General features: G+C 27.4%; 1 long non-coding RNA gene across 1 annotated transcript in view; it reads right to left on the bottom strand.

Annotated features, from left to right (window-relative positions):
• Positions 1 to 10,289, bottom strand: part of LOC111640496 — a 24,461-nt gene that overhangs the window by 9,298 nt on the left and 4,874 nt on the right. Inside the window, exon 3 of the long non-coding RNA XR_002759283.1 lies at positions 10,011 to 10,041. This is a non-coding gene — a long non-coding RNA (uncharacterized LOC111640496). The remainder of the gene's footprint in view (positions 1 to 10,010; positions 10,042 to 10,289) is intronic.

Genomic DNA, 10,289 nt, shown 5'->3' with positions numbered 1-10,289 from the left:
ATGACAAAACATGATGGGTACATCACCATAGTAGCCATTTATGTCGACGACTTGATAATAGCGTGCAACGACAAAGCACAGCTCAATAAGATAAAATCTGAACTCGGCACAATTTTTAGATTGCGCGACATGGGACCAATTCACTGGGCTCTGGGTATCGAGTTCTCCCAGACCGAAAAGGAGGGGAAGAAAGAAATCACCATGTCTCAGAAGCAATACATTCTAGATATCTTAAAACGTTTCGGCATGGAAGAATGCAAACCCATCGCTACTCCACTCGACGGAAATTCCAAACTACTAAAACCGAGCGAAGAAGAAAGCCTTTCTGAAAGTGAACGGAGAAAAATTCCATATCAAAACCTTATCGGCACACTTATGTATCTCGCCGTCGGTACTCGCCCTGACATTGCCTACACTGTCAGCATGTTGAGCCAATTCAACACTTGCTACAATCATACCCACTGGCAAGCAGCAAAACGAGTGCTCCGCTACCTCAAATATACTGCCGACTACGGAATCACATTCAAAAAAACAGGTAAACCACTCGAAGGTTATGTAGATGCCGATTGGGGAGCATGTCCGAATGATCGACGCAGCTACACAGGCTATATGTTCATGCTCGCAGGCGCAGTAGTGAGTTGGGAATCACGAAAACAACGTACCGTCGCACTCAGCTCAACTGAAGCCGAATACATCGGACTAACCGAAGCAGCAAAGGAAGCAATCCACCTTAAAAACCTTCTCTGCAACGTTCACTCAAGATCAGATCATCCCATAACGATATACAACGACAATCAGAGCGCCCAGAAACTTGCCAGAAACCCGATCTTTCACTCACGAACTAAACACATCGGGATACGACATCACTTCATCCGGGAGGCTCTCGAACGCAGAGACGTAGACATCAAATATCTACCGACCAGCGAGATGCCGGCCGACGTTCTAACCAAACCATTGTTTTCGAACAAACACCGGTCGTGCGTCGCCAACATGGGTATCGGACCCATAGAAGGTTCACCGTGATATCAAATTGAGGGGAGGTGTCGATACTCTCGACGCATACCAATTTGACCCACTAGAGGGACCTACCCAATAACCAAACAAAAGGTTTTATGACCCTTTGTCTTAACCTGTTCCTTTGTTAGAACTACTGTCTGTCGACACGTGCGGACGTTCGTCCTACTGCTATGTAAAGACTTTTGTACATTAATTCATAGATTAAAGGAAGATACCTTAACCAGTTTAATATGTTTTCATCTGAGTGTCTCTCCACTGATTCTGAATTAACCACAGAATCTACTATTTATAGGAAATAAAAATTAGAGTTTTCTTTTTTATTCACCTATTATCTCTCTTTCATTCTCTATTTATAATATGTATATAACAATAATTTATATCATTGAAAAATCAAACTCCTTTCATTTTGATTGCACTACTAAATGCTATTTGAAACACTAGTAGCATTAGTAATTCTTGATCTTAGTAAATATAAAAACGTTTGCATACTAATTTTATTCTACTTTAAAATTAATAATTTTAGACAGTTTAAATCATTTAACTCTCTTATCACTTTATTTTTAGATTCAGATTTTGGTTTAATTATATGCTAATAAAAACTATACAAAAATTGGATAAGGAAAATAATATTCTGATAATTATGTTTTATAATAATATGAGATTATTATTACTATTCATAAAAGTTAAAAATTCATTACAATTACTAAAATAAATTTTAAAAAATATATAAATAAAAGTTTAAAAAGTATTGAACAACAGTACTAAAAGAATTGGTTATTCTTTTAGTACTGTTTTCAATTTTTGCAGGACAATATGAATATTTGATAATATTTTATTTGTGATTAAACAAAATAAAATTAGAATTCTATTAATATATATAATTTTCTTTATTTTGATCTTTAAAGTCATACCTCATCCTATATGTGAGATTGTCTTATACCTGAGTAAATATGGTAATTTATAATACATTAGGATTATATTGTGGCTTATATATATTTTGTACTAGTATAATTGTGCTTAAAATTTATGAATTTCACTTTTTATCTACTTTAAGTTGTTTACACATTAAACAGGAAAAATTGAATTGCTTTGATATAATGGGTTTGTATAGAATGAATTGCAATGACAATATCATAAATTCTTTAATGCCACTGGCAATTAAAAATAACAAACTTGGATTTGTATTTGTTAACATTATACAAATACAGGGTCTTCCAATATGAATACTACCATTTTAAATTATTGTAATTATGTTAATTATTACCTGAAAAGTATGCATTGTAAATTAATCAATGGAGCAACTGTTCAAGTTTCATATACCATCTATACCTTTCTAAAGCAATGTTTTAAGTACAGTCATAGGATTTATTTCTTTATACTACAGCATGTGTGAACTCCATCTATTTGAAAGTTCAATTTGAATTTTGTTCTTTAGTTTGAAAAATTATTCGGTTCTGCATTACGCTTATGTAATCTGATGATATCTGTTTGAAATGAATGAAAACGTTCATGTTAGCAAATATATTGGATGTTTATGGCTGGTTTTGGTGTTTTGTGTGTGACACACTTAATGACTTTAAACAAAGGAAAAGCTATCTGATGAATTTGTAATTGGAATTTAAAATCACCAAATAATCCATACCTACTTTCAAATTTCATTTTCAGAGATAATTTCACACAGATAACATATAGGTTATCAGTATTAAATTATAGTAATACCAATTTGTTGATATTACAAATAAAAACTATTCAAATTTTTAAATCAATATCTTATAAATATGTTAATAAATTTTTGCTAATGTTATTGGACTGCAATAATGTTTTTATGAAATTTTAGTTATTAAAATCATTAATACAATTTTCTCTCAAGAAAAAAATAATAGATATGTTACATATATCTGTTGAGAGTATAATATCTACAATAATAATAGCATGATGTTCTTGATTAATGTAGTCAAAAATACTTTAAACATTATATATATGTTATTATTAAAAGCACTAGGAATAGTTTAATTTATTGTTAAAATGGCATAAATTCACCTAGTAAATAAAAAATATACAAAGAAATCATATTCTTAACTATTTCTATTACAGATCTAGATTTAAATCTCATTTCATGCTATTTTTTTCCTTGATCTGTCTAAATTAAATTAATGTTTAATTAAATAAATCATTTAGATATTAGAAAATGACAAGAAACTTACCCGCAGTTAATAATTTCTGCAATTATTAATAGCTTTAAAAGCCAGAAACACTTTCCAATCTAGTTACATCTACAATTCTATAATATTAACAAAATTTATTATTATGTATAGCATATTGTACTGTTTTATTTTTAACATCAAATATAAATATTAATAATTAAAATTAATACTGCAAAAAAATAATTTATTATGATTATTTTCCAATATTGTATTTACAAAGTTATGTTATATTATACATACATTCTTAATTTATCCATAACTCGCCTTTTTCCTTAATTACTATATATATAATAGGAACTACCTTTGTTCCAATTAATGATATTGTAACGTTTTCATTGCAAGTTAATTTGTTCACTGATTGCTTATAAAAAACTAATAATAAATTACTATAGAACTTGAGCAAATAATAAATAATAATTGATTATTTTTTAAAATTTATGTATAATATTTTATTTGTATAGTCATATATATTTTGCATACAACCATGTCTTATTAAATTTTTAAATTTAACAAAACAAACTAACAAAGGATAGTGAAATGTTTTTAAAAGTAATTTTACTGACATAACAAAACTTAATAAAACAAACTACTTTTTAAAAGTAATCTGTGTTATTTAAAATGTTTAGAAATAACTTATATAATTCAGAATTAAACCATTTTTGTCATACTGAAGCTAAATGATTTAACTCTGAAGTTTAAAAGTAAAGCTTAATTAAATACTTAAAGTAAGAACACAAAATTATTGGTACTATAAGCTAATCAAACCTAACAACTCTAATTACTTAAAAGAAAAATTTCATGCTTCTCTAATTGACAGCTTAATTGAAAATGAATAATATAGCAATGTATTATTCTTTAGTCTTATTATATCTTAAACAGCTATAGTAAATAAATCTATTTACTTGTATCAAATGCTATTAAAAGTCTATCATCATTGGCATATTTCATCCAATAGTGAAATATGTCAATGATACACTTATTAGTGAAAATTCTGATATGATTTGGAATCAGCAAATTTATGTATTGTAAATAAATGTATTATTAACATAATTTATTTGAAAATTTTCAAAACTGTATTATTTATAAATTTTCAATATTAGACATTATTTACTTCAACTTTGTGAAAATCAAAATTAACTAATTAAAAGCATAAAATAAATATTAAAAATAATAAAAGACTGAATATATTTTAATCAACAAACAGGAAAATATTGGATCCCAACCCAAACTGCTTTTATTCCAGAGTAAAAAATTTATTTAAAGTTCCCAAAATCAAGTTTTTTAAAATCTATTGTCTTAAATAAATACTTGAATTGAATTACACATTTGCTAAAAACAAAACATAAATATAACTTTAATATAATATTAATTTATGATAACCATTACATAACTGGTGGCTTCATATGCACAAAAATTGTAAAACAACATTAGAAAACTTTTGTTAATGACATAAAAGAAAAAATCTCCTCCTGTATACATACTGTGTAAAGAGATAAAAATTTTTAACAAAATAGTTTACTTGAAGCTTCCTGTCCTTTAAACATTGTGTTTATAAATCATATAGTAAAGTACATTGATAAATCAAGAACTTAACATATAGGAATGCACTTCATTTAGATGGACAAACCAAATCTTTCAGATAGTCATTCTGCAAGATAAATTTTGAGTCTAGACCCCTCTTCAGTTGCAGACCATACAAAATGATGATGCTGATTCTTATTTTAAAAAATTTTTTAACATATAAGTTTGAAAAAATAATTATAAAAATAGTTAAAAGAATAAAACAGTAAAAAAATTTTTGTGTTAAAAGTGTCAATTTTTCTGCACTTTTAACAAAAAAGTAAAAATTGTTATATACTTTTAACCATTTTTATACTTAATTTTTTTCAAATTTATGTTAAAAATTTTTTCAAAATAAGAATCAGCATCATCATTTTGTATGGTCTGCAACTAAAGAGGGTCTAGACTCAAAATTTATCTTGCAGAATGACTATCTAAAAGATTTGATTTGTATATATAAATGAAGTGCATTCCTGTATGATAAGTCCTTGAATTATCAATGTAATATATTATTTAGAAACAAAACAAAATAGTGTTTTTGATTTAATAAAGGAATGAGAATCTGTTTCTGGAGACCCAGTAAAACAGTAAAATTTAGAATAATGAAGTGGGGAAAAAGTTTCTATATTGGTTCCACAATTAAAATGTAAAATACTGTAATAGAGAACACTAGGAAGGAAAAGTTAAGAATAAGTTTAGCTAAGAAAGCTTCTAATAAAACTTAAATGTAAAGTGGAATGAGACTATTAATATATAATAAGAATGTTTGAACAAATTTGAGAATAATGAAACAATTGTGTATTTTTACAGTAAACTTAGATTACAGATATTTAATAAGAATGCAGACAAAATGTCATATATTTGTAAAGTACTGATTAGAAAACAGACAGGAAAAGGAAGAGAGAGAGAGAGAGATAAAGATGTAGTAGTTTTAATTTTAAAACTAAATAGTCCAGCATTTAAACTGTTTGTAAACAGGACTTTGTATTTTTTTTAATATTTTTTGAAACATTTTTAAAAATTGTTTTTAGAATGAAAGATTTAATAGAATGTTTAAAAATTTAATATTTCAAATGTATTTATCAATATATTTATTTGATTTTTGAAGATGGAAAAAAATTTACCAAAAACATATCAGTAGAATAAAATAATTGGTAAGCAGTTAAAACTCACTGTGTTCGGTGTTATTAATCATTTTTCCTTCTTTAAAAATGATTTATAACGCTGAACACAGTGAGTTTTAACTGCTTATCAATATTACTTGGCGTGAATAACATACTAGTCTATATTAAAATAATTGGTTCCTTAAATAAGGCTATGCTGATGATGATTGAATGGTACAGTGTAATTATTAACTGTTTAAAGGGGTGTAGAAATTATATTGTATATTGCATTTAATTATATAAATAAATTCATTTTTGTATGTAATTGGAAATTTTATTATTAATGCAGTAAAAACAAAGAATTTTTGATAATATTACTAGTGATGAGATGATACCAAAATATCTCCCAATTCCTGATTTTGATTCTGCTGAAAACTCCTAATTTTGATTCTTTTGAATACTTTCTAAAGTTTATTTTAGTTTAGAACATTAATGATTTACATTATAAGCATGGTATATTCATTAATTAATACATAAAGCTTAAGAATGAAAAATGATTGGGAAAGCCAGAATCAATCTTTCAAAACAAACCTAAAAATTCTCCATTTATATGTGAATATGCATGCTTTTCTTGAGTATTATAAATGTATTTGCAATTTTATTTCACATAAAGTTAATATTGCAATACTATCCCCAATGAAATTACAGCTAATTCCCTTTTACTGAATGAACTATCCCATCATGTCATATAGGTTTGTCATCTTCAGAAACTGCTTTGTTGGCCTACACAATGACCAGGCAAAGTGGGAAGGTAAATGAAAATATGCACTTCTATTTTTTTGTGCTTCTCACACTTAGCATGCCTTGTAAATGCTTTAATTCCATCATATTTAACACTAAGTGAGGTTTGGAAAATGATGCAATGAGTTGAATAAATATCATCATCATGAGTTAACCAATTTTTGAATTCATTCCTTGAGCCATGAATGTCTAGACTGGCTCATTTTGAAAAATCAATTTTAAAACTCAAAACTTCAGCAGACTTATAGAGCAACCATATATTTGTACTTAAATCGTGCAAATTGCATTTGAAAATTTAATGTACTACAGCATCATCTGTGAATCATAACAAAAACTTTCATAATTATAATGAGAAAGTCATTTTATCATTATAAGTAAACATACTAAATAATAAAAATAACTTTATATAATATTTTTTTGATTAAAATATAATTTTGTTTATATTTTATACTGTTTTTCTGACACTTAAATATTTTTGCTGACTGCTGGCCTTGATTTGAAATTGCCAGTCAAGCTGGCCCAATGTCAGCCATATGGCAATTCTGATGACATCCCAACCCAAACTGCTTTTATTCCAGAGTAAAAAATTTATTTAAAGTTCCCAAAATCAAGTTTTTTAAAATCTATTGTCTTAAATAAATACTTGAATTGAATTACACATTTGCTAAAAACAAAACATAAATATAACTTTAATATAATATTAATTTATGATAACCATTACATAACTGGTGGCTTCATATGCACAAAAATTGTAAAACAACATTAGAAAACTTTTGTTAATGACATAAAAGAAAAAATCTCCTCCTGTATACATACTGTGTAAAGAGATAAAAATTTTTAACAAAATAGTTTACTTGAAGCTTCCTGTCCTTTAAACATTGTGTTTATAAATCATATAGTAAAGTACATTGATAAATCAAGAACTTAACATATAGGAATGCACTTCATTTAGATGGACAAACCAAATCTTTCAGATAGTCATTCTGCAAGATAAATTTTGAGTCTAGACCCCTCTTCAGTTGCAGACCATACAAAATGATGATGCTGATTCTTATTTTAAAAAATTTTTTAACATATAAGTTTGAAAAAATAATTATAAAAATAGTTAAAAGAATAAAACAGTAAAANATAATTTTTTTATGATATATAAATTTATTAAAAATGTGTACCAAGTAATTGTAATTAAAGTGTCCTATTCAACATTATTTAGAAAGAGATTTAGCAATCTAAATGCAATCAAATCTGATATGGTAACATTTTAGAACATACAGCAGACATTTCTGTAAAAAAATTATTACCAAACTCATCATTACTTTGGTACTGCAAGCAACAGACATTGTATAGTTCAAGTGTCTTGTAGAAATAAAAAGACTTTAGCAATGCATGGGATACTGCTAAATGTAGTCCCCATTCTGAAGGTGTAACAGTATTAAACAGTTGACTGCTGTAGTTGATCCTCTGTGACGCTTCTCAATACAGTCTTATATTGTAATGAGAAGCATCACAGAAGTTCTCAATACAGGTTTCAAAGCTGCCAAATTTGCATCAGGCCTGTGATAGCCTCATTTTTTAAGTGTCCACAAACAAAAATCACATGGATTAAAATCCAGAGAACATAGTGGTGAGACAGTAAAAGCTCATGACTAATCACTGTTATCAATGAAATGTTGTCACAAAAAATGCTGTATGCAGTGTCCAATAACTATTTGCATAAAACTATCTTACTTAAAAATGGTGGATTCAAAGTATTGTTACCATAGTAGTTGGAGTATGGTAAATGTTGAGCATCTCTCACTATCTGGATTGTCATAAAGCATGTAACAGACTCATTGGGACTAGTTTCATCAAAGAAAAAAATGATCCACGGATAAATGTAACTGTGAACCTGCAACCAGAGTGTAATTTCAGGCAAGTGCATTGAAATTTTCTGGAAAACATGAGCCGTTTTCCATGACTCAAATGCAACAGTTATAGGTGTTCACTGTTCCAGTGAGATAAAAGTGTGCTTCATTACTATAGAATCTTCCATAGCTGATATATCAACTTTCATTCTGGCAAGAAAAGTCAATACAAAAATCAGTCAAGTTTCCCTGTTAGCAGCAATCAACTGTTGGTTGTGGCTGATCTTATACAGATAACAATGAACCAACTTTCTGAGTATCTTCCATACTGTGTTCTAGAATATATTCAATTGCTGTAACATTGCACATGTGCTATTGAAGCTTGTAACATTATTTATTGACTGTATAAATAAAATCTTCAACAACTTGTGAATTGATAGGTTTGTGCCCTTGACAAGATTGAATTCCCAGATATCCAGTTTCTTCATATCAAGTGCTCATTCTACTTTGTGAAATCAATTGTCCTTGTAAATTTTTATGATGATGAAATTCTCAAATTGCAGCCCTAGCATTGTCATTTTCATTAAACAGCTTCATAAAAAAAGTGTGTTCTGGCAATCTGATAGCCATCACAGCTGATAAGAACAGTCATGGCAACTTTTAAACCTAGAAATTGGCTGCAACTGTGTTTATATAAAGGGAACTTTATGTAAATACACATGCTGCTTGCAATGCCAAAAATGCATAGTGGTAATTTTTGATACTAATTTTTTTCTTACAAAAATATCTTCCACATGTCCTGGAATGTTACCATTCCAGATTTGGTGGCATTTGGACTGCTAAATATATCCCTGGACAGCATTGAATAGGGATATTTTAATTACAATTTTATGTATATGATACCTACTTGGTATTTAAATTTTTTAAATATCATATTATATTAACTAAAAAAGTTTTCAATAGTAGCCTAATTCTCCTATGCATAACTTAAAAAATTTCAGAATAACATTTACATTTATTCATTTATAGATATGCAGAATATAAATATTTTTAGATCATTTTGTCATCTTTATTTCATTACATTTTGTTCTATTTTAAATGGATTTTGTACATATATTATATGATAAATGTGAAAGATTATAAATTTTGATATGTACTTAGACATGCATGGTTAATCTTTGAGACAAGCATATGAAAGTTATCCAGAGTCACCACCATTTGAGGGCCTAAGCCCGATTGGTCTTGGTCTAATAAATTGGTCTAACAGATTATAAATTTTTTGAATTTTGCATTTATGAATTTATAAACAGGAAAAAAAAGGAACAAATTTTTTGTATTATAATAAAAATACTGTGAAAAGTTATAGTTTTTCTGTTTATAAAATAAAATGGCAGTGAGAATTTCATATTTTTAAATTTGGGAACTATGAATAAAGTTTTCATTTACATTTATTGTTGTTATTAATATTAATAAAAAATACTTACAAATTAATTCTTTGTATTTTCTCCACTAAGCCTAAACATTAAAATGATAAATTAATGTTTAACATGTTGGATATCTACTAAAACTTACATATTACAGACTATTTTCATATCATGTTCTATTACTTATTACTATTACTCTAAAATTTTAAAATATTAATTAAAAAAATATAATACAATGAATTAACAAAAAATTACTTATAAAAGATAAAAAGTTAACAAAAATAATTAATAAAATATTAAAAAAATATTTCAGAAACTAAAAAAAAAAAAAACTATAAA

Source organism: Centruroides sculpturatus, unplaced genomic scaffold, assembly GCF_000671375.1.
Source record: "Centruroides sculpturatus isolate CEXI.00-Female unplaced genomic scaffold, Cexi_2.0 scaffold1265, whole genome shotgun sequence".
NCBI lineage: Eukaryota > Metazoa > Arthropoda > Arachnida > Scorpiones > Buthidae > Centruroides > Centruroides sculpturatus.
This window is presented reverse-complemented; position numbering and strand designations above follow the sequence as displayed.